This window comes from Macaca thibetana, chromosome 5 (assembly GCF_024542745.1).
Source record: "Macaca thibetana thibetana isolate TM-01 chromosome 5, ASM2454274v1, whole genome shotgun sequence".
In the NCBI taxonomy this organism is placed as follows: Eukaryota; Metazoa; Chordata; class Mammalia; order Primates; family Cercopithecidae; genus Macaca; species Macaca thibetana.
Window position 1 is genome coordinate 145500540 of NC_065582.1, and position 22271 is coordinate 145522810.

Consider the following 22271-nt stretch of genomic DNA (forward strand, 5'->3'; position numbering starts at 1 on the left):
ACTATACGGAAAAGTACTAAAAGCTTATTTAGGTTTGTTTCATGGAACCATGAAGGCCTGGGCTTGCGTGCTTTCCCTCTAACCTACCCCTTACAGCAGAAGAACTTTGAGCTCTGGAGGTCCCCAGTTGCCTGCCTCCAGAGAAATGTGCCTTTTGGCATCTTGTGTTTCATCTAAAAAACTTTTGCCCATTTTTTAGTCTACTTCATTGTGTGTGTGTGTGTGTGTGTGTGTGTGTGTGTGTGTGTGTGTGTGTTTGAGACAGAGTCTCGCTCTATCACCCAGGCTGGAATGCAGTGGCGCGATCTTGGCTCACTGCAACCTTTGCCTCCCGGGTTCAAGCTATTCTCCTGCCTCAACCTCCTGAGTAGCTGGAATTACAGGCGCCCACCACCATACCCAGCTAATTTTTGTATGTTTAGTGGAGACAGGGTTTCACCATGTTAGCCAGGGTATTGAACTCCTGACCTCAGGTGATTCGCTCAGGTGATTCGCCTCAGCCTCCCAAAGTGCTGGGATTATAGGCGTGAGCCACCACACCTGGTCTATATATGTGTTCTAATATCAAGTATTTTCTCCAAATTTCCTAACACATTTGTCATTCCAGGAGGATATAGGTTTATCCTGTGATTTCCAATAACTCCTAGAATGTGTTGTATCTTCCCGTGGTATAAAGAACTCAGTTTGAGAAAGAGACTGACTCCCAGTTCTTAGGATCTGTTTAGTCAGGAAGAATCAAGGAAGGCAGATCTTTTGTCTCAAGTAGGAATTTAACCACTCTGAGGACCCAGAGCCACTGTGGGAAGGGGCCCTGCAAGAGGATGATTCAGCCCAGACGGAACAGAGAGGCAGGACATGGAGCTGGAGAAAGACCCAGTTCTGATGATATCATCTTGATCCACTAGTCCTTGTCATCACCAGCCTCTTATATTTTTCTTATAAGAATACCAGCCATGGTCGGGCCTGGTGGCTCACGCCTATAATCCCAGCACTTTGGGAGGCCAAGACGGGCAGATCACGAGGTCAGGAGTTCGAGACCAGCCTGACTAACATGGTGAAACCCCGTCTCTACTAAAAATAAAAAAAAAAAAATTAGCTGGGCGTGGTGGTGCATGCCTATAATCCCAGCTACTCAGGGGGCTGAGGCAGGAGAATAGCTTGAACCTGGGAGGCGGAACTTGCAGTGAGCCGGGATTGCACCATTGCACTCCAGCCTGGGTGACAGAGCAAGACTCCATCTCAAAAAAAAAAAAAAAAAAAAAAAAAAAAACCAGCCACATTGGATTAGGGAATACTCCTGGACTCTTGAGTTGCCTGTATCAGGGCATTTTCTCTTTTGCTCTGGCCTGCTCTGGCCCTATGCCTTGAGGTGCCCTAATATGGTGGGTCATCTCCAACCTCAGTAAAAAAAAAAATGAGAATTACTTTCTAAGCATAAATTATTGTATGAACTATATACCTATGTTCTCAAATGCAGTGATGGAGCATTAATTATATATACATTTTTTCCAGCTTGGCTTACTTTTTACATTTTTTTACTTTTTAACATTGTGGTAAAATACATGTAACAAAATTGGCTCTCTCTCTTTTTTTTTTCTTTTTTTTCATATGGAGTCCCGCTCTGTCGCCCAGGTTGGAGTGCAGTGGCGCGATCTCGGCTCACTGCAAGCTCCTCCTCCTGGGTTTACGCCATTCTCCTGCCTCAGCCTCCTGAGTAACTGGTAGTACAGGAGCCTGCCAGCACTCCCAGCTAAGTTTTTGTATTTTCAGTAGAGATGGGATTTCACCGTGTTAGCCAGAATGGTCTCGATCTCCTGACCTCATGATCCGCCCGCCTCCCAAAGTGCTGGGATTACAGGCTTGAGCCACTGCGCCCAGCCTAAAATTGACTATCTTAATCATTTTTAAGTGTACAGTTCAGCGGCATTAAGTACATTCCTATTGTGCAACCATCACCACCATCCATCTCCAGAACTCTTTTCACCTTGCAAAACTGAAATTCTGTATCCATAAAACAATAATTCCCTATTTTCCCCTTCCCCCAAGTTCCTGGCAACAGGATTAGTTATATTTGAAATATAGAAGATTGTCTGAGGCCAATACCTATGGGAGATTGTACTCCAAAACTTGAGATATGTATTGTGCCTCTTGTTATTGTAATCACGTTTGAAGGATCCATTTATCAGATTTGCTGTCCACTCTACATATTTTCACAAAATCAATACTGAAATAAGTTGGAGGTAAAGTCACTCTTTGGACCTAGGGAGTTTTTAAAGTGCAGTCAATGTGTCATCACAGAAAAGGAAAATAACATTTTTCAAGAATTATTTAGACTTCAGTATTTTGTCTTTGACACCTCTGACCATCTCTAAAGTTTAGAGATATTAGTTTAGATTAATGAAAATTTTCCTGGCTGGGCGAGGTGGCTCATGCCTATAATCCCAGCACTTGCAGAGGCGGAGGCAGGTGGATCACCTGAGCTCAGGAGTTCGAGACCAGCCTGGCCAATATGGTGTAACCCTATCTCTACTAAAAATACAAAAAGTAGCTGGGCATGGTGGCGGATGCCAGTAATCCCAGCTACTCGGAAGGCTGAGGCAGGAGAATCGCCTGAACCCAGGTGGCAGAGGTTGCAGTGAGCTGATATTGCATCATTGCACTCCAGCCTGGCAACAAGAGTGAAACAGTGTCTCAAAACAAAATGTCCTGTATATTTTTTAACTATTTATAAAGGTATGTATTTGGAACGAATAGGTGTATTAGTTTCCTAGGGCTGCCATAACAAAGCACACAAAACAAAAGTCTATTCCCTCGCAGTTCTGGATGCTAGAAGTTTGAAATAAAAATGAATGTCAGCAGGTTGGTTCCTACTGAGGGCTCTGAGGTCATGTCTATTCTATGCCTCTCTCTTAGCTTCTTTTGACAGCCAGCAATCTTTGGTGTCCCTTGGCTTATAAATGAATTGCTCTATTTGCCTCCATCTTAATGGGGGCATTCTCCTTGTGTCTTCACATAGTTGTCTTCTTATAAGAATACCAGCCATATTGGATTAGGGGCCTATCCTATCTAGTGTGATCACATCTTAACTAATTTACGTCTGTTTGGCCTTGTTATGAAATAACAAGATGAGATACTGGCTTAGGACACCAACCTATCTTTTGGGTGGATGCAATTCAACCCATGACAGTCAGCCAGGATGAGCCTGATTAATGGCTTGTGTCTTTCATAATACTCTGATAGTTTAACTTTTTTTGGACTAACAGGCCAAATAGCACAATAACCAACTCATTGCCTACTACTTACTAGGTATGCAAATATGTTTCTTAAATGAATGTTGCTACCAAAAAGTATAGGACTAACAAAAAAGAAGAATCTCAACCATTGGCCTGGTGAATGGGTCAAATCACTGTTGCTTGCCATATAGGAATTGGGCTTTGGCAATTCTGAGAAGAAGGAAACCCCTTCCCTTTCCAACTATTGGGATAAGTGTGCCTATTAGGGACCAGGTGCAGTGGCTCACGCCTGTAATCTCAGCACTTTGAGAGGCCAAAGTGGGCAGATCACCTGATGTTAGGAGTTTGAGACCAGCCTGGCCAACATGGTGAAACCCCATCTCTACTAAAAAGACAAAAATTAGCTGGGCATGGTGGTGGGTGCCTGTAATCCCAGTTACTGGGGAGGCTGAGGCAGGAGAATAGCTTGAACCCAGGAGGCAGATCATGGGTTCATGCAGTAAGACAAGATCATGCCATTGTACTCCAGCCTGGGTGACAGAGTGAGACTCTGTCTCAAAACCAACCAAACAAAAAAGTATGCTTATTGGGAAATTGGGTCTTTGGAGGCAATAATTATTTCCATGTTACAGCAAAGCTTCAAAAAGGAAAATGTTTTTCCTTAAAGTATCATTTCAAGTAAATTTATGCTTAATATATATGGACAGCTTTTAGGCCAAGAACACAGAAGAAAACAACTTTCTATGTATTTGGACATAAAGAGTTAGAAAGGGAGGAAAGAACAACAGAAATACTGCATTTTGAGACTGATTTTGTGTGCATTTAATATGTTCCAAAACTAATAAGTTCCCATGAATCAATTATTTGCATTTCATTTCATTTCATACATGTTTACTTTTGAAAGAATACTCTTATTCTCTTTTTCCATTATTTTATTTTAGTCTATGTTTATCATTATATTTACACTGACTTTCTTGTAAATAGTATATAATTGGGCCTTTTATTTTTATTGTCAACCTGAGAATCTCTGTCTTTTAATTAGAGTGTTTAGACCATTTACATTTAATGTAATCATTAATATGGTTGGGTTTAAGTACATAATTGTCTTATTGTCTATTTGTTTCCAATGTTTTTGTTCTTCTCTTCTTCCTTTCCTATATTCTTTTGGATTATTTAAATACTTTTTAGTATTCTATTTCACTTTATGTGTTATATTTTTGGCAGTTTTTCTCTCTTTTTAGTGGTTGCTCTAGGAATTATTAAAGGGAAGTAGTATGAATACACTGGTTAACATAATTATTTTTTTTCTTTATAACTTCACTTGCAAGCCTGAGCAGATTTATGAGGCGCTGTGAGCTTAAACCTCTTTGGGATTGAGGCTAATACTCCAAACCACATTGGATTTATATAAACATCAGCCACTCTGGTAAAAGCATTCTACTTGACTGACTCCATCAACTCACTGGCATTTTCTATGGTCAAATTCAGTAAAAATAAGGTGAGAGCAAAAGTCTTTTGTCCAGGAGATTAATGTCAGCTGAAGAAGTAGCAGCAGACTTAGGACAACATAAAAGGTTAAGCCATTTTACTAATACCATTCTTAACCTTGAAAAGTTACATAGATTTTCAGGAGCTTAGTGTTTAGCAGACGTAGAGAATATTTATCAAAATAAAGAAGGTGGATAAAGAGAAACATAGTACATTTGGCCAGGCACAGTGACTCATGCCTGTAATCCCAGCACTTTGGGAGGCTGAGGCAGGTGGATCATGAGGTCAGGAGATTGAGACCATCCTGGCTAACACAGCAAAACCCCATCTCTACAGAAACTTAGCTGGGCGTGGTGGCAGGTGCCTGTAGTCCCAGCTACTTGGGAGGCTGAAGCAGGAGAATGGTGTGAACCCAGGAGGCGGAGCTTGCAGTAAGTGGAGATTGTGCCACTGCACTCCAGCTTGGGCAACAGTGAGAAACTCTATCTCAAAAAAAAAAAAAAAAAAAAAAGAAATACAGTACATCTATCCATATATATATATATATACACACACACACACATATATATACACATACATATATATGATAATTCAATAGAGTAAAAATGTCAGTTCTCCTCAAATTAATCTATATTAAATTTAATACTGGCCAGGTGCAGTGGCTCACACCTGTAATCCCAGCACTTTGGGATGCTGAGGTGGGCAGACCACCGAGGTCAGGAGTTTGTGACCAGCCTTGCCAACATGGTGAAATCCCATCTCTACTAAAAATACAAAAATTAGCTTGGCATAGTGGCACGTGCCTGTAATCCCAGCTACTTGGGAGGCTGAGACAGGAGAATTGCTTGAACCTGGGAGGCGGAGGTTGCAGTGAGCCAAGATTGTGCCACTGCACTCCAGCCTGTGTGACAGAGTGAGACTCTGTTTCAAAAAAAAAAAAAAAAAAAATTAACACCAATAAAATTCTAAAGATTTTTCATCAAAATTGATATTGTAATTATAAATTTTATGTGGAAAAGATATTATGAAAGAAAAGCTAAGTCAGTCTTGATAAAGCAGGACAGAGAAGAGAGACCCACACTACCAGATATCAAGATATATTACAAAGGTATAGAAACAAAAATAGTGCAGTATTAGCACCCTCATAGAAGAAGTAATCTATGAAAGGGAATAGACAGCATAGGAACAGACCAATGAGAACTGGACATATAATAGAGGTGACATTATAAATAAATGGCAGTGCAAAGATTGTTTGATACATTGCATTAGAACAGTTGGCTTTCTGCTTGCAAAGTTATATCCCTGTTTCACAGTGTATTAGAAAACAAATTAAAGTTTAAATGTAAGAACGAAGCAAAGTAAAATACACAAAACTTGTAACCTGTCAGACTGTAATAGGGAAAAATATTTTTATGACCTGAAGTAAAAAAATTTTTTTTAATTTAGAATATTTTTTCTAGTCATATTTTGAGTCATGGGAAAAAATAACACTTATTAAAATTTGTAGAAACAGCTTTGAAATATATATATATTTTTAAGATTTTAGATATTAAATATATATATATATATGAGGAGAAAGAGATCTATCCCCTGCCTTACCTAGTATTTCCTCTTCTTTTCCTCTTTCCCTAAGTGTTCTCTTAGAAAATTCAAAGACTCCAGGCAAAACTTTTTCTAGTACATTTTTAATTTTGCTCTTTTTATGATAATAAATAACATAATTAACATGCATGTGATATTGTACCTCATGTTCTCAGAACTGTTATCTGGTATAAACTTTAACTAATTTCAACAGAATTAAGTGTTTTTCTATTAGTGATAACTTTCTAGAGAGGATATGAAGCTAGAACAAAAAGATAAAAACTGGTAGAATATTAGCCTGCTCCACTTTTCCTGTACCCTATTCCTTCACTTGGAAACTTTATTCCAATAATTTTTCCAGTGCATGATGGAAGAAAATACATGGTGATTTGTCATGTTTACTCATGCTATAACTTTGATTTTTAAGCTTTTATTGTCTAAAGAAGAGAATTATTACTTACAAAGCCATTGGCTTGGAAACTATTTTCATGAGAAATCATATCTCATTTAATTAAAATAAAGACAGAAAATTCAACCTCAAGGAAAACTCATTTGTCTTATACAAATAGCATTTCAGAGAGTCAAAGAAATTAGAGGTGGAAAAATCAATTAGAGCTAATCTACCAGCTTGTCAGAAAAGATTGCTTTCTACGAAATATATTCTAGCTCTTTGTCCAGGTTAATTCTAAAAGTCTCATGGGATGGAGCACTTGTTATATTCTTTTGAAGTTTTTCCTTTTATCTAATTTACCTTACCAGGAATCTTTTTTTTGGCTAATATCTAATTTCCATGTTAGCTACTAATTCTATACTATTACTTTTAATCATACCTCTTCCTATACTAATGTCCCTTCCCCGCCAAGTTCAGTTTTTATGATCTCAGATATTTGTAAGGAGCTAGCTTTCTTTCGTTTAACCTAATGACAAATGTTTGCTTGTTATAATAATCTCTTAAAGGCAAAAGAAATCTTTAGATCTTTTTTTTCTCCATCTTCCTTTCTTTTCTTATTTTGCAGACCTTATAATGAGGCACTTAAAAATGAAGATACTGGCAGGAACAAATAGAGAAAGGAGACTTATAAATCCTTTGCTTGATCAAGGAGACTATCAAGGCCTTTGCAAATTAGCAATATATATCTTATCTATCTCTGGGATGAGCAAAGCATTTTCTCTTGTAAATGATTTCTAGTTCTTTTTAAATGTCTTCTCTCTCAGTGTTCTTCATTTCAGATTCCCCATTCCTATTTAATTATGTTTATATGAATTTAAAATGGAGTATTTTTTCGGGTTGGATGGTGTAATTTATATACCCTGTGAACATGAAGGTTGATGGTTTTCCTGTATTCACAAGATTTAAATTCTTGCCCTTATCATGCAGACAACTAATTGTGAGGCACCCTGCACATTGGTACTCTGGAGTCAAGTTTCTGCTGTTTGATGATAAGCAAAAGAGGGATTCTAGGAGGGGTGAGAGATATCATATAACCAGGGAAGGAGATTGCTGTGAGCATAAGAACATAAATTCTTTGTAGCCGGAACCAGTTCAATAAAATGCCAGTGTCTACACTAACAACTCCTGGTAACCTGAGGAAGGGCAGAGACAGAATGTGATGAATTTTATTGTGTGCTTTTGTGCTCATTTAATTGAGTTTCTATGAATTTGTGTATAGAGCTTTCCATTACCATTGTTCAGGAATGATGGAATGTTTATGAAATTTACTAAATATGTTTTTCAATATTGAAAATGTACAGAAACATTTAATTAGCTTTCTCTGCTTACCAGGAGACTGTCAGCGCTTTAAATAACAAACAAAGATGTGGTAGAATTTTCTAGAAAAAGGGCCCTGTACTACCTTTCACAGAGTCATAACATCTCTTTAGATAAAAGCCTATGCTCTGGAGCGAGACTGCCTTCTTCAGATTCTGCCTCTGTCCCTTAATAGCTGTGTGACCTTTGGAAAGTAACTTCACTCCTCTGGCCTCAGTTTCTTCTGTTATAAAAGCGTAATTAGCCTATCTGAGGAGAAACTGTATTATAAATTGAGACTAAATTGCATTAACGTTTGGATGGTTTTGTTTGTTTTTTGAGTCAGAGTCTCACTCTGTTATCCAGGCTAGAGTGCAATGGTGTGATCTTGGCTCACTGCATCCTCTGCCTCCTGAGTTCAAGCAATTCTCCTGCCTTGGCCTCCCTAGTAGCTGGGATTACAGACGTGCACCACCACGCCTGGCTAATTTATTGTTTTTTTTTTTTTTTTGAGACTGAGTCTCACTCTGTCATCCAGGCTGGAGTGCAGTGACATGATCTTGGCTCACTGCAAGCTCCGCCTCCCGAGTTCATGCCATTCTCCTGTCTCAGCCTTCCGAGTAACTGGGACTACAGGCGCCCACCACCACGCCCGGCTAATTTTTTTTTTGTATTATTAGTAGAGACGGGGTTTCACCGAGTTAGCCAGGATGGTCTCGATCTCCTGACCTTGTGATCCGCCCGCCTTGGCCTCCCAAAGTGCTGGGATTACAGGCGTGAGCCTCTGCACCCGGCCTAATTTTTGTATTTTTAGTAGAGAAGGGGTTTTACCATGTTGCCCAGGCTGGTCTCAAACTCTGTGAACTCAAGCGATCCACTAGCCTCAGCTTCCCAAAGTGCTGGGATTACAGGTGTGAGCCACTGTGCCCAGTGAGTTAATGTTTGTGAAGTGCTTAGTACAGTGCCTTAAAATCTAATTTAATTTTTTCTTCTTTTCATTCATTAAACAGATATTTATCAAGTGTCTTCTGTGTGATGTGGCTGAAAATAGGAATTTACAGCATAGCAACAAAGAACGATACAACATCTAACTGTACTATGTGCGAAGTGCTACAAAAACATATGGCAAGCTCTGGAATCAAGAAGTGAGCAGGCCAGGTGTGGTGACTCACGCTTGTAATCCCATGACTTTGGGAGCCCGAGGTGGGAGGATTGCTTGAGCTCAGGAGTTCGAGTCCAGCCTAGGCAACACAGTGAGCCCTCATCTCAACAAAAAACAAAAAAATTATCTGGGGGTGGTGGTGCACATTTGTGGTCCCAGCTACTAGGGAGGCTGAGCCAGGGAGGTTGAGGCCGCAATGAGTCATGAATGTGCCGCTGCACTCCAGCCTGGGTAACAGAGTGAGACTATTCCAGGCAAAGGGAATGGCATAAGCAAAGGCACCAAAGCTTGTAAGTGCAAGATTTGTTTGCCTGTGAGTGACCAAATATAGGTAAAGATCATGGGGTGGGTAAGTGGGAGAGGGGATAACATGCTCTTCCTACTTTAGCTAAGTCACAAAGGTTCAGGAACTGTGGCTACAGCAAGTGGCCAGTGGGGTTGTGCCATTGGTGACACACTGTGCCGTGGTCTTGTCTGTTATTTGCTGCCAGTCCTCCATGGAGCCCGACCTTTTTCTTAACCTGATTCTCCATCTTTGGGTTGATGTAGTGAGATGCCTGACAACTCTCCCAGAAATTGTTTTTTCTGGATAAGTTAACCAGAATGAGTTCCTTTTGCTTGTAACCAAGAGATGTCTCAAACAATAGAGAATTTAATCTTTTTGGCAAGCCATTTGAATTTCCTAAATTTTAATCAATAAATATGGAGTACTTCTGTAATAAAATACTTATATTTAATATAAAAATCAAATGTAAATGTAAAATATAAAAAATCTAAATTAAAAAATTATTGAAAATGTTAAAAAAAATTCACATTGAGACAAAAGGATAAGATAGATAATCATAGTGGGAACAATTTGAAGATAATCTGTATTGAGTGCTTGCCTGTGGGCCAGATACATTGTTATGAGCTTCATGTGCATTATCTCACATGCTTGGTAACAACAATAAGATATTCATGCTATGATTATCATTGTTTTCAGATGAGGTAACTGAGGGGTGAAGCGCTTAAGTCGGCTGCCCAAAACTAGCAGTGGGAGAGTGGTGTAGCCAGGATTTAAACCCAGGTAGCCCAAATACAGCATCTACAATCTATCTCAAATCTATGACATCACAGATGAGCTGGTATCCACCTTTCCCTGAAGGAGTTGAAGGAGCTTTTATAGAATAGGTGATATCTGAACTGGACCTTAGAGAGTAATCTGAACTGGACCTTAGAGAGTAAGTAAAATTCTGCCAGATAAAGAACATGCAAAAGCGTTAGTCTAGCTTGAGGTTTGCGTGCAAGGGCAGAGTCGGGAAAGGCCGCTACGTGTTTCCAGGAATGCCTCATGGGCATAAGTTGCTGCGGTGTGGGGGTTGGGTAGAGGGAGAGGTACGAGCTGGGGATGGGGTGGCTGAGAAAAGAGGTTGGTAGTAGAGGAATCCAAATATATTTTTGAAATGGAATAAGGGTTGTTATATTTTTAATTTTCTTTTTGTTACCAACCAAACAAGCAGCAGTGATGGAGTGATGGAGTTTGGTTATGTGAGTCCTTCAGTTTAGTAGTTAAGATTTTATCTTTAAGCAACTGGACATCATCAGCGGTCTTAAAGGAGGAGAATGACGTCATCAGCATCTTATTTTAGAAGGATCACTCTGGCAGCGGTGTGGAGAAAGGGCTTGGATTGGGAGTGATGGGTGTCACCAAGGTTGGTTAGCACGATTCTGAAATATTAGGCATGAAAAGACAGTGAGGACAGTGGACTGTGAGGACAGAGAGGTGGGCCCACATTTGACAGGCATCCCTGAGTTGGGAGCAAAAGGGCTTGATGATTAATTTAATGCGGGTGGTTGAGGAGGAAGGAAGAATTGAAGATGATTGAGATTTCTAGTTTAGAAACCTGAGTAATTGGGGAATGTCATTAACTGAAATAGAAGTGGAAGGAAGGAAATCTTCCCATGTGAGGCCTACCAGAAGCTTTACATACGTTATTTAATCTTAAACAAACCCATAATGAAAAAATTAACATGCCCATTTTGCAGATAAGAAAAGTGAGGTTCAGTGAGGTAAAGTAGCTTGCCCAAGGTCACCCAACTAGTAAGGGCTGGGATGTGAAACAAGGTCTTACTCCAGTGCCCCTATTCTTCCCATGATAATAGGGGACTTTGTGCTTTGTACCTCTTTGTACCTCTCTACACTCTAATAATAATTTTAGTTTGGAAAAATAGGACTGAAACTCAATGGGAAGGGAGACCATGGAAACATGGTCCTCCCAGCAATAGTGCAGTATGAAGAGAGATTAAAGGATTGCCCTAATGACATTAAGGACCAGAGCAGCACTGTCCAATATAATTTTCTGCAGTGATGCAAATGCTTTTTACTTACATTATCCAATACAGTAGTTATTAGGTCAGGTGCTACTGAGCACTTGAAATGTGGCCAGTATGAATGAGGAACCGAAGAGTTAATTCTAATTGATTTTAAGTGATTTCAGATTAAATAGGCATATGTGGCTATGACTGCCATATTGGATGGTTTAAGACAAGATAAACCAGTCAGGCATAGAGGGTTCATCAGAGAAGAGGCCTTGCTGGTACCCCTGAAAAGTCACTTGGTATTTGATCACCTGCCTCACACCTCTGGGTAATATTGGTCCTACATTTGGGGACCATAATTTATTCGTTAGCAAAAGGTATTTTTCCTAGTGTGGACCACAGACTTATTTTACTATGTTTTATCTGTAGGAGAGTAAGTACAATGCTCCCTCTCCTTTCTTATCTGAGAATCATTATAGTCATTTTATCTGTATTTACATTTTTCCGTATAGAGTATTATTTAAGAGTTCAAGCTCCAGGAAAACTGCCTGGGTTCAAATCCCAGTTCTGCTACTGAATATTTTGTGCCTCGAGTTAGCTATTTCACGTTTGCAAGCCTCACTTTCCCTATCCATAAAATAGGGATAACAATAGTGCTTCATTCATAGGGTAGTTGTGAGGATTAAGTTAAATAACCTATGGAAAATGCTTAGCCAATGTCTGGCACACGCTAAATACTCAGTAAGAGTTAGCTATTCTAAAACTAGTACTGTGTGATAGTGTGTACTTTGTACCTCTGCATTTTGATATTTACTCGACTCTATTTTTGCTTCAATAGAAGGTCTTCCTCCAGATCTCTGTCAGAACATTCCAAAAAGAAATACACATTCCTCAAGATAAGAAGGTAGACAAAGTTTTGAAGAATTTATTGGAGGCATGAGTTTTGAGTTGTTTTTGATTTCACTTTGATTTCTATATTGTTAAAGTATTTAAAATCATTACAGAAGAAAATCATGACCATGATATTTTGTTGTGATCATTAAAATTTCCTTGGTTTAAGCTCAAACCGTTGCACATATACCACACAAATAATAATACTGAAAGTTCTAAATGTTGGCACAGAAGATTTCTTGATGTTTTGTAGTTATACCGTTTTTTGTTTTGTTTTGTTTTGTTTTGAGATGGGGTCTTGCTGTGTGGCTCAGACTGAAGTGCAGAGGCTATTCACAGGCAAGATCATACTGCAACCTTGAACATTCGGCCTCATGTACCCTCTTGCCTCAGCCTCCCCAGTAGCTGGTACTACAGGCTTGGGCCACTGCACCCGACTCATACCTGTTTAATTGAAATATTTAATGCCTAGACTTTGGCTATTCAGTGCCACTTAGAAGTGGCTGGATATTTGTTGATCATGGACTAAAGACTAATGACGTCACAGGTAGGAACAAGTAATAGGATCCCTTTTGTTGTCACCAATTTTGTATTTTGTAATCTTTGGATTGTAAAACTGCATTGTAATATAGTATTGCACTCCCTACGGTGTTTGTGCAAAAAAACATTTTTTTTCCCATTAGATTGGAATTTTGAGAAATCTGGCTTCAAGTGACAGTTCTGCCTTTGGTTTGTCTAAGTAAAGAAGTCATTTATTTCTCTGGGCCACAGAGAGGTAAATGTCATCTGTAAAGTCTAAGAGTTGATCTTGATTTGATTCTAGAATGGTCTCTGAAGTATCCTTCCAAATAAAATTCCTTGGATCTGCCTCCTTCCCCCAACTCTCTAGAAAGACTTTCAGCCTTAAGGGACTTGAGAGGTCATTTTTATGTACTGTTCACAGCGTTTACTTCCATGCTTTAAAAAACATGCTCTTGGAATATTCCTGGATATTTCATTTCCTTGGAAAACAATTAATGAGTCAGCATGAAGAAAAAACCCACTCACAATATATATAAAAATTGCATAAAGTGGTGAAACGAGAAATGATTTTCTTTGTAAACTTAAATGATGAGGTATGGAGAAACCAATTACTTATTTATAAAAGGAGTGCGCAGTGAGAAAGCTTTATGTAGCAAAGCTAAAGTGCTGTTACATATTTAGCAAGACAGAGGGCATGGGGAGTCCTCTCCATACTGCCTTAAAACTGCTGTTACAATAAACGTTCCTTTCAATGAGAGAGACAATGTGTTGGGAGAAGGACGAAGGAAGGAAACAACGGAAGGGTCAAAGCCTTCCCGCCAGCCCCGATCAGTCCCCTCTGTAAATTCATAATTAAGGGAATTTCCTCCTGCAGCTGCGGAACGCTCGATGGCCGTTTCGACGTCACTGTCAGGGTATTTCAGGGATTTTGTGTGCCCAGGCGGTGACTTCCCAACTCCTCCAGCGGATCCCCGGTGGGACGCAGAACACCACCCGTGGCGAAGTCGGGCCGGGGCAGTTTGGGAACACGTTCCCGGGGGCGCAGCGGCCGGAGGAGGGCGCGGAAGTGTTTCCTGGGTGAGCGCTGCGGCCGTGCCCTTTTCCGGAAGGCTGATTGCATCAGGTGTGGAGCAGGGCGCCTCCTCGGCCCAACCTGGCGGCCTCTGCGCCTGCGCGCGCCGCCCCACCCCACCGCCGCGGACTCCACCGCGGGTTTTCCTCTGGGTCGGGAAGAGACTGAGCTGGGAGGGGCAGGCGCCGCTCACCTACCCTGGACCCCTGAGAGAGAGCAGGGTGGCCAGGCTGGGTTCCGGGGATCCAAGGGGAGCTGTGAGGTCCGGGAATAGAGTGCCTTGGAAAGAGGACCCGCCTACAAGGTTGGAGGCCGGTAGATCTCCGCTCCTGACAGGAGTGGTGGTCTTGGGCCGGTTTCCTCGCCTCTTTGGCCTTGAAGATCACAGACTAAGAACCACAAGGCTTTCCAGTTCACAGAGCCTGTATTTTCCCCAAGAGGGCCACTGTGGCCCTCGACTGTCCTTGGTCCACGGGCGTGTTAGGTGGATCTTGGGGTGCAGAGACTCAGTCCCAAGAGTGAACACTTTCATGAATTTATGGGGATTTCTCTGTGACAGTATTGTTTTTATGTTCTAGGAAGGAGGGACATGATTGTTGGCCTCCAGCTCGGTCGGAGGGAACTAATTGTTAATTGGAGGGGTTATTGGAGTGCAAAATCAGAAACCACCTTCCACAAGGCAGCCCCCCTCCCATCCCTTCGTAACAACCTCACTGAGTCTGCATGAGGATGCCGCTATACGCTATTCGCACCTTGTGCATTTCCCTCCCAGCACTCTGCCTTTTTGAAACGACCGTTTTGAGTGATTATTTGATAGGTGTCTGTCACCCGGCCCGACTATAAATTCCATGAAGGCAGGGGCCTAGGCTTTTAAATTCACCTATATCCTCAGGTCTAGTACAAGACCTCGTGGATCCTCAATAAATTCATGTAGGAAAGAATAAAGTAATGCCCACCCCCACTGCATAGAGTCCTCATAGGAAAAATCATGTGAGTTTTTAATTCGAGATCCTCGGTAGGACTGTGTGTGTTTGTGTATGGGTAGGGTTCTCAAAGTGTATAGTCCTCATACCAGCAGCATCAGCATCTCATGGGAACTTGTTAGATACGCAGATGCTGGGGCCCCACCACATATCTCCCCATTCAGAGACACAGATTGGGACTCAGGGATTTGTACTTCAGCAAACCCTCCAGGCGATTCTGATCCAGGCTCCAGTTTGACAACGGCTGCCCTGGTGAAGAGCAATCCTAAGGATACTTTGGGGATGTCATTCACAGTGTCTAGGGCAGAGCACGGTTTACCACTTACTGAGACTCGACTCTCATCAGGGCTTTGCTTGCACGCTTACAATTAGAGTTATAGATAATATTATTGGCAGTGGAAATGAAAACCTGCTTTTCCTCTCCGGCAGTTGTATTTCTCCCTTGATATCATCTTGTGATTTCCAGATCAAAGAAGAGTGTGTGTGCGGCAATATGCCTGGGGGTGGGGATAGGAGGCAGAAGGAAGGAGAAGGTCTCGCCTACAACTTGCAGTTAGCCTGGGTGGGTGTGGGCAGCTCTTCTGTGGGGACATTTTCCTATTGCAAGGGAATGCTGGCGTGTGGGAGAAAAGCCAGGGCTAAGGTAACCCAACTGCCTTTTGGTGCAGACAGACACCAGCCACATGGAGGGGATACCCGGGCTGCACCGCACGTCCTGCCTTTGGGTCTTACTGGGGCACCCCTTGCCTCCCTGCGTGTTCCCAGGCGATTGGGGAGCTTGCCTCCCGAAGGCCCCGCCGCCTCCACCTGCAGGGGTCGCCCTGAGAGCGCGGCCCGCCCCCTTCCGCCCGGCCCCCGCCCCCCCCCGGCCCCGCCTTTCTCCCATTTGTCTCCCGCCCCGCCGGGTCCCTCTAGCCTTCGCTCGCGCAGCCGCTGCCAAAGCCTGGAGAAGTGGAATCTCGTCAGCGCAGCTCCCTGCGCTGGACTCGCGGAGCGGCACTGAGCATGCTCAGTCGCCCGAGCCCGTTCTGATCACAAGTAGGAAGCTAGTGCGCTGCGACCGCAGCTGATCTGGGCGCTCCGGGGAGGGCGAGGCTGGAGCAGAGCCGCTGGGCGCTGGAGCTGAGGCGAGCGCCGCGCGCACCACTGGTGAGCCCCGCTTTCTTCCTTGCCTTTGCCCCGGATTCCGGGGCAGCACGAGAGTGCTGGGGAAACACCCGGGCAGCGTCAGCAGCGTGCGGCGAGTGGCTGTGGGTTCCTCCGGCGGCTGCTCCTCTGCTCCTGGCCCCGGGGCTGCGCGGCCACTGCCGCCCGCTCAGCCGCAGCCACAGCTGCAGCAGCTGCCGCGGCATCTGCAGCGGAGCGCCCGCTGCGGAGTCCCGTGCGCCCTGCGCCCGCGCCGCAGGGCCAGTGGCACGGCGACTGCGGGCTCACTCTCCTTGACTTCCATCCCTCCCGCTTCCCGGCGCCCTCTTTTCCTCAGCAGCCCGGGCTTGGCAGGGCCTGGGGCGGGGGAGACCGGGTTGGAGGCGGTGCGCCCGGGTGGGGACTGCGGAGGGGAAAAGTGAGGGTGGGCGCTTGCGGGAAGAGCGCACACCCCCTTGTCCTGGCACCGGCCTCCGCTGTGCGGCTCCGCTGTCCCTCCCCGGCGGCAGCGCACTCCTGCCGGGGAGTTGGAGCCGGGGTTGGCTTCTCCACGAGGGGTTCAGAGGCCAGCCGCTGAGACTTGAAAGGGGGGAAAAGTTCCTTTTCCCCCTCGGTGGCAGAGAGAGCGTTTAACTAGAAAATGGCTGTGCAGAGGGGACCGACTCGAGGAAACTGGCCACTGGGACCCGAAAGCCCCTGCGCTGCCCGCCGGGCGGAATGGAGGGTGGTACGCTAGAAATGACATTTGTGCGGCGAGAACAGAGCTGGAGGGAGGGAAGGATTCTGAGACCCATAAAACAATGAAAGGTGGTCTCCACGTCGGTGAAGTGGTGTAGACCACGGGTGCGGGGCAAACAGCCGAGGGAGCATGGGACTAGAATTCAAAAAAAAAAATTAATTTGGATAAATCACATGTGGAGTTGTCACCGACCGTTCTGTAGTCAAGTTCTGCGCGGTTTTAGAGCCACGACTGTCACAGACGTTTTTGGATGGATTGAGTAGTTGAGGAGGGTCGAAATTGAAAGAATAAGGTCAGTGTCGGAAGCTCCAACAGGGCTCTCGGAGGGGACAGTTTGTTTAAGTCCCTCAGTCACTGGCTTTAGATTGTGTCTAATTACTCACGTGAAATGCCCAAAGGATTATCATAAAATGATGCCAGCGGTGTTGTTTGAATTCCAAGAAATGAGGAAACTTTGTGAGGTTGGCATGGGTGTATCATTTGTTTTAATATTTCACTTATTTAAAAAACATACACAGTGGCAGCTTGATCTGTTGTTTCTGGAGTTTATTAAATCTTGCTTGTTTCTTTTTTTTTTTTTCTTGTCGTGGTTTCAGATTTCAAATCTTGTCCCCAAATGGCCATAATAATGCAGAGTATTAGAATTTGTGTGGCTGGCCGTTTAGGAACAGATGGAGTCCTTGAAAGGGGATTTCTTCATGAACTTAGCAAGCTTCTCGTTTTCAACTTGTAGCTTGTAAGCAGTATTTGTTCAACAGTTGTTTATCATAACTTGCAACATCCTAGAAATGGCATCGTTCATAAAGGATGATATTTGTGGCGAGGATGGGGAAACCTCCAGGCTGGGGAAATGCTGAGAGAACACAGGTGGCAGTAGAGTACAGTGGGCTGATCTTGGGACGGAAGGTGGTGGGGTACAGGTGCAAGATTTCAGTTGCTGTTCTTCCGTTGTCCATGTACTGTATGACCCTGAAGTCACCCACAGTCTTCATAAACTGGATGTAACCATGTCTCTAGATATTTGCTGAGAGCTTTTGAGAGAGGACTCTAAAGTTGACATCCTTTCCACGGAAGGTGTTTAGGTCCTATACTTTTATTCCCTCTTCAAATGGATACTTTTAACTGAATAAATTCACCTTCAAGGAGCCAGTGTGAACCGGCTTTCTGAAATTTTTATAAAGTGGTAATTGAAAAGTTTGATGGTGAGTTGGGAGGATTGCTTGAGCCTAGGAGTTTGAGGCTGTAGGGAGCTATGATCACACCACTGCACTCCAGCCTGGGCAACAGAGTGAGACCCTGTCTCTGAAAAACAGAAAGCTTGATTATTAAAGAGTAAAATACTGGCGTTTACACTTAACTGGAGTAATATGAATACTGACTCCAAAATTACTTGGGAAAAGATCATTGCATATATTGTAAGAATCCTCATGTACAAACATAAAATATTTTTAAACTGCTACTCTTTTTGTCATGTTTCAACCTTTTGATGACTGTTTTCTTTTCCTGCCACCAGAGAAACAACAGCATATGAACATTGAATTCTTTTATTTTTATGTTACCACAGTAATGAATACTGAAAGCCTTGCCATAATATTAGAATAGTGATGGGTGTGGACTATCCTGATTACTGGATATCTAAATTTATCTTTTAAGAAAAATGGAAGGGAGAGCATCAGGAAGAATAGCTAATAGATGCTAGGTTTAATACCTAGGTGATGGGTTGATCTGTGCAGCAAACCACCATAGCACATGTTTACCTGTGTAACAAATCTGCACATCCTGCATATGTACCCGGAACTTAAAAGTTGAAAGAAAGAAAAATGGAATGTCATGTCTCTGTACCTTTTTCAATTTCACTTTAAGAATAGACAATACCTGGCCGGGTGCAGTGGCTAACGCCTCTAATCACAGCACTTTGGGAGGCCGAGGCGGGTGGATCACTTGAGGTCAGTAGTTTGAGACCAGCCTGGCCAAGAGGTAAAACCCCTGTCTCTGAAAAAATACAAAAATTAGCCGGGTGTGGTGGCTCGCGCCTGTAATCCCAGCTACTGGGGAAGCTGAGGCAGGAGAATCACTTGAACCTGGGAGGTGGAGGTTGCAGTGAGCCAAGATCGTGCCACTGCACTCCATCCTGGGCAAAAGGGTGAGACTCTGTCTCAAAATAAATAAATAAATAACAAAACAAAACTAGACAATACCCTTGTGATATAACACCTTAAGTTTTCTGAGGGTGGGGGAGGGGGTTAGGTGGGACAGACTTTTAGGAAAATATTGTAATAAGTTATTACTGGTTATGTGGGGAATACTTATTTTCCTATATGGGGTTAAGGAAACCAGCATTTGTTCAGTGCCTATTATTATTATTATTATTATTATTATTATTTTTAAGACGGAGTTTCAGTCTGTCACCCAGGGTGGAGTGCAGTGGCGCAATCTTGGCTCACTGCAACCTCTGCTTCCCAGGTTCAAGTAATTCTCCTGCCTCAGCCTCCTGAGTAGCTGGGATTCCATGCGCCCGCCACCACGCCTGGCTAATTTTTTGTAATTGTAGTAGAGATGGGGTTTCACCATGTTGGCCAGGCTGGTCTCCAACTCCTGACCTCAGGAGATCCACCTGCCTTGGTCTGCCAAAGTGTTGGGATTACAGGCGTGAGCCATTGCACCCGGCCTGTTCAGTGCTTTTTATGTGTCCTATTATCCTATTAAGGTTTTGTATATATCATCTTATGCTGGAAGCATCTATGCATAAATGTCAGCTGTCTAAGAAAATCCCTCTGAAAAGGCGGACACTCATGATTGCACAGCAATAGAGCTTTAAGCTTTTATCTTATATGAAAATATCTTTAATTGATTCCATTATTATTCAGTAAGCATTCTCTTTTAAAGCATCTTTGATTTGTTATTTCAAATTAAATTTGATTGGAACTGCCTATCTTCAGAATGATTTGAATGTTTTCAGGAAGCTTCTATCCAGATTTTAAAACTGTTTTGTGTTCATTTATTTTCAACAATGTTGCACTACCAACAAATGAAATTAGATGTCAGAAAGATAAACCCAGATTAGCCGTTTTGATTTTAATGTGTTATTAGTGCATATTCTGCATGCTGATATGTGTTGATGGCATTTCTCTCAGCTGAAATGGTTTGTCAGAGGCACAGTGACAGAGTCTCCATAATAAAAGGTCTGGGGGGATTTGGAGGAAAGACCACTAACCAGGGACCCAAAGACTTGCCTTTGGGGCTGGCTTGTCCCTTACTTTAATTCACTGTGTTACCTGGAAAAAGTCAGTTATGTTTCTGGGCCTGTTTTCCCATCTGTAAAATGAGAGAGCTGCAGTCACCCTCTAGTTGTCTGTCGGGCCCTTCTTGTCCCAGTCTAGAGATCTGTGATGCAACCATTGGAGGAGGGAGGTCTTCATTTGGAGCAGGGGTCCCCAACCCCCTGCTTCGGACCTGAACTGGTCAGTGGCCTGTTAGGAGCTGGGCCATAGAGCAGGAGATGAGCGGTGGGTGAGTGAGCTTTACCACGTGAGCTCCACCTCCTGTCAGATCAGTGGCGACATTAGATTCTCACAGGACTGTGAACCCTGTTGTGAACTGCACATGTGTGGGATCTTGGCTGTGCACTTCCTATGAGAATCTACTGCCTGTTGATCTGAGTTGGAACAGTTTCATCCTAATCCCCCACCCCATCCTTGGAAAAATTGTCTTCCATGAACGCAGTCTGGGGACCGCTGCTTTACAGCATTAGTTGGAGATGATTTTGTGTTTCTCTGTCTGGTTTGTCACATGCCCTTCTTTTTTTGCCCAATTCCTACTTCCCTTGTAGTTTTCATTTGTTATAAAATGGTTGTTATAAAATTAACTTTTTATGGCCCTGCCAGTCTAGTTAGGAGATAAGGTAATGATTAGATTTGGGTAAAGTGTATTCGACATTTGAAACTACTTCATAGCATTTTCTGAGGGGAGACTTTCTGCTCTTGGGCACACAGGTAGTCTGAGAAAGAAGCCTCTACCTGGGCCGCAGGGGAGGGGGTCCTGTGCTTTGCTTCCCAGGCCCACCCTTGTGAAATTTTGGCAAGCCTTTCCTGTGTCCCAGCCTTTGTCTTCTCCCCTTGATGAGAAATGCAGCCCTTGGTCTCTGGAATACGATTTTCATTCTCATTTAATGTTAGCCCTGTCACTGTGTTCGACAGATGCCTGTGGTTGGGTGCTGCAGTAGCAGGAGTGGTGGCTGGTGAAATGTGTCTACTCAGTGTCATTAGCAGGGTCATAAGCTTTTTTTTTCTTTTTTCTTGGCAAGCTGCGATGGGGCAGAGAGCAAAGGAAACCAATCCCATTTGGTGTTTTTAGTGCACTTTGCTTTCAAGAGGCTCACAAAACTCAGCATCATTAACCTTTAAGTGAGGCAGTGAGGAGAAGTTATTCCATTTAAATAATTTTTAATAAAGGGACAGTGACTCTAGTTCCTCTAATCATAACCAAGCTCCAGGGTTCGTGGACCCCTGTTAGGAGTGGGGCATTGACTCCAGACGTTAGATGAGAGCTGGGAGAGAGGAAGGGCATAGAAGGTGGAAGGTCAAGTCACACAACTGGGCAAGAAGTAAGAAGCTTGATCAGTTTAAAGGTATTAGAGCTCTTTGTGTGTAGAGTTACAGGAGACATTCCCTTTCTATTTAATCTATTTCCATAGTGTTTGAATCTTATCTTGTTTTCTGTAATGGACATATATTTCTTTTATAATCAGAAAAATCCCAATATATAATTTATTGGTATATAAAATGTACAGATTCACATGGACAAAAATGGGAAGAGAACATGGAAAGAAATGAATGGTATGGAAAAGGATGGGTTAAAGCTTTTCTTTGTTGTTGGTTAATGACTTGACAGTGGTTATAAACAAAGTTTACCAGTTCTACCCTCTCTTTTCCTCTTGTGGAAATCTTGCAAACTTTGTTTGCTAGGTAATAACTGAAGTTCTCGAAGTGTAACTCATTGGCAAGTATGCTTCAGGAATGCCTAGAGTGGGAGGAAGAGTGTTTTTTTTTTTTAAGTTGATGAAAAAGAATGCAGAGGCTGGGAGCAGTGGCTCATGCCTGTAATCCTAGCACTTTGGGAGGCCGAGGCAGATGGCGCACTTGAGGTCGGGAGTTTGAGACCAGCCTGGCCAACATAGTGAAACCCCGTCTCTACTAAAAATAGAAAAATTAGCTGGGTATGGTGGCACGCACCTGTAGTTTCAACTACTCAGGAGGTTGAGGCAGGAGAATCTCTCGAACCCAGGAGGTGAAGGTTGCTGTGAGCTAAGACCGCGCCACTGTACTCCAGCCTGGGTGAAAGGGCGAGACTCTGTCTCAAAAAAAAAAATAATGCAGAATATTGGAATCGAGCTAGAAGGAAGAGCATGTG

General features: G+C 43.0%; 1 protein-coding gene and 1 long non-coding RNA gene across 7 annotated transcripts in view; both read left to right on the plus strand.

Moving 5' to 3' along the window:
- LOC126954672 (uncharacterized) overlaps positions 1-10490 on the plus strand; it is a 38374-nt gene extending 27884 nt beyond the window's left edge. The window contains exons 2-3 of the long non-coding RNA XR_007725691.1: positions 9060-9207; positions 10194-10490. This is a non-coding gene — a long non-coding RNA (uncharacterized LOC126954672). The remainder of the gene's footprint in view (positions 1-9059; positions 9208-10193) is intronic.
- A 5434-nt stretch (positions 10491-15924) lies between these two features.
- The window catches only part of APBB2 (amyloid beta precursor protein binding family B member 2), a 410008-nt gene continuing 403661 nt past the window's right edge, over positions 15925-22271 (plus strand). For 4 of the 6 annotated variants that reach the window (XM_050790340.1, XM_050790345.1, XM_050790341.1 and 1 more), the window contains exon 1: positions 15927-16126. The gene's annotated coding sequence lies outside the window, so the exon portion shown is untranslated. Of the gene's footprint in view, positions 16127-22271 lie in introns of all 6 variants that reach the window. The other 2 variants (XM_050790342.1, XM_050790347.1) reach the window with 1 other exon arrangement.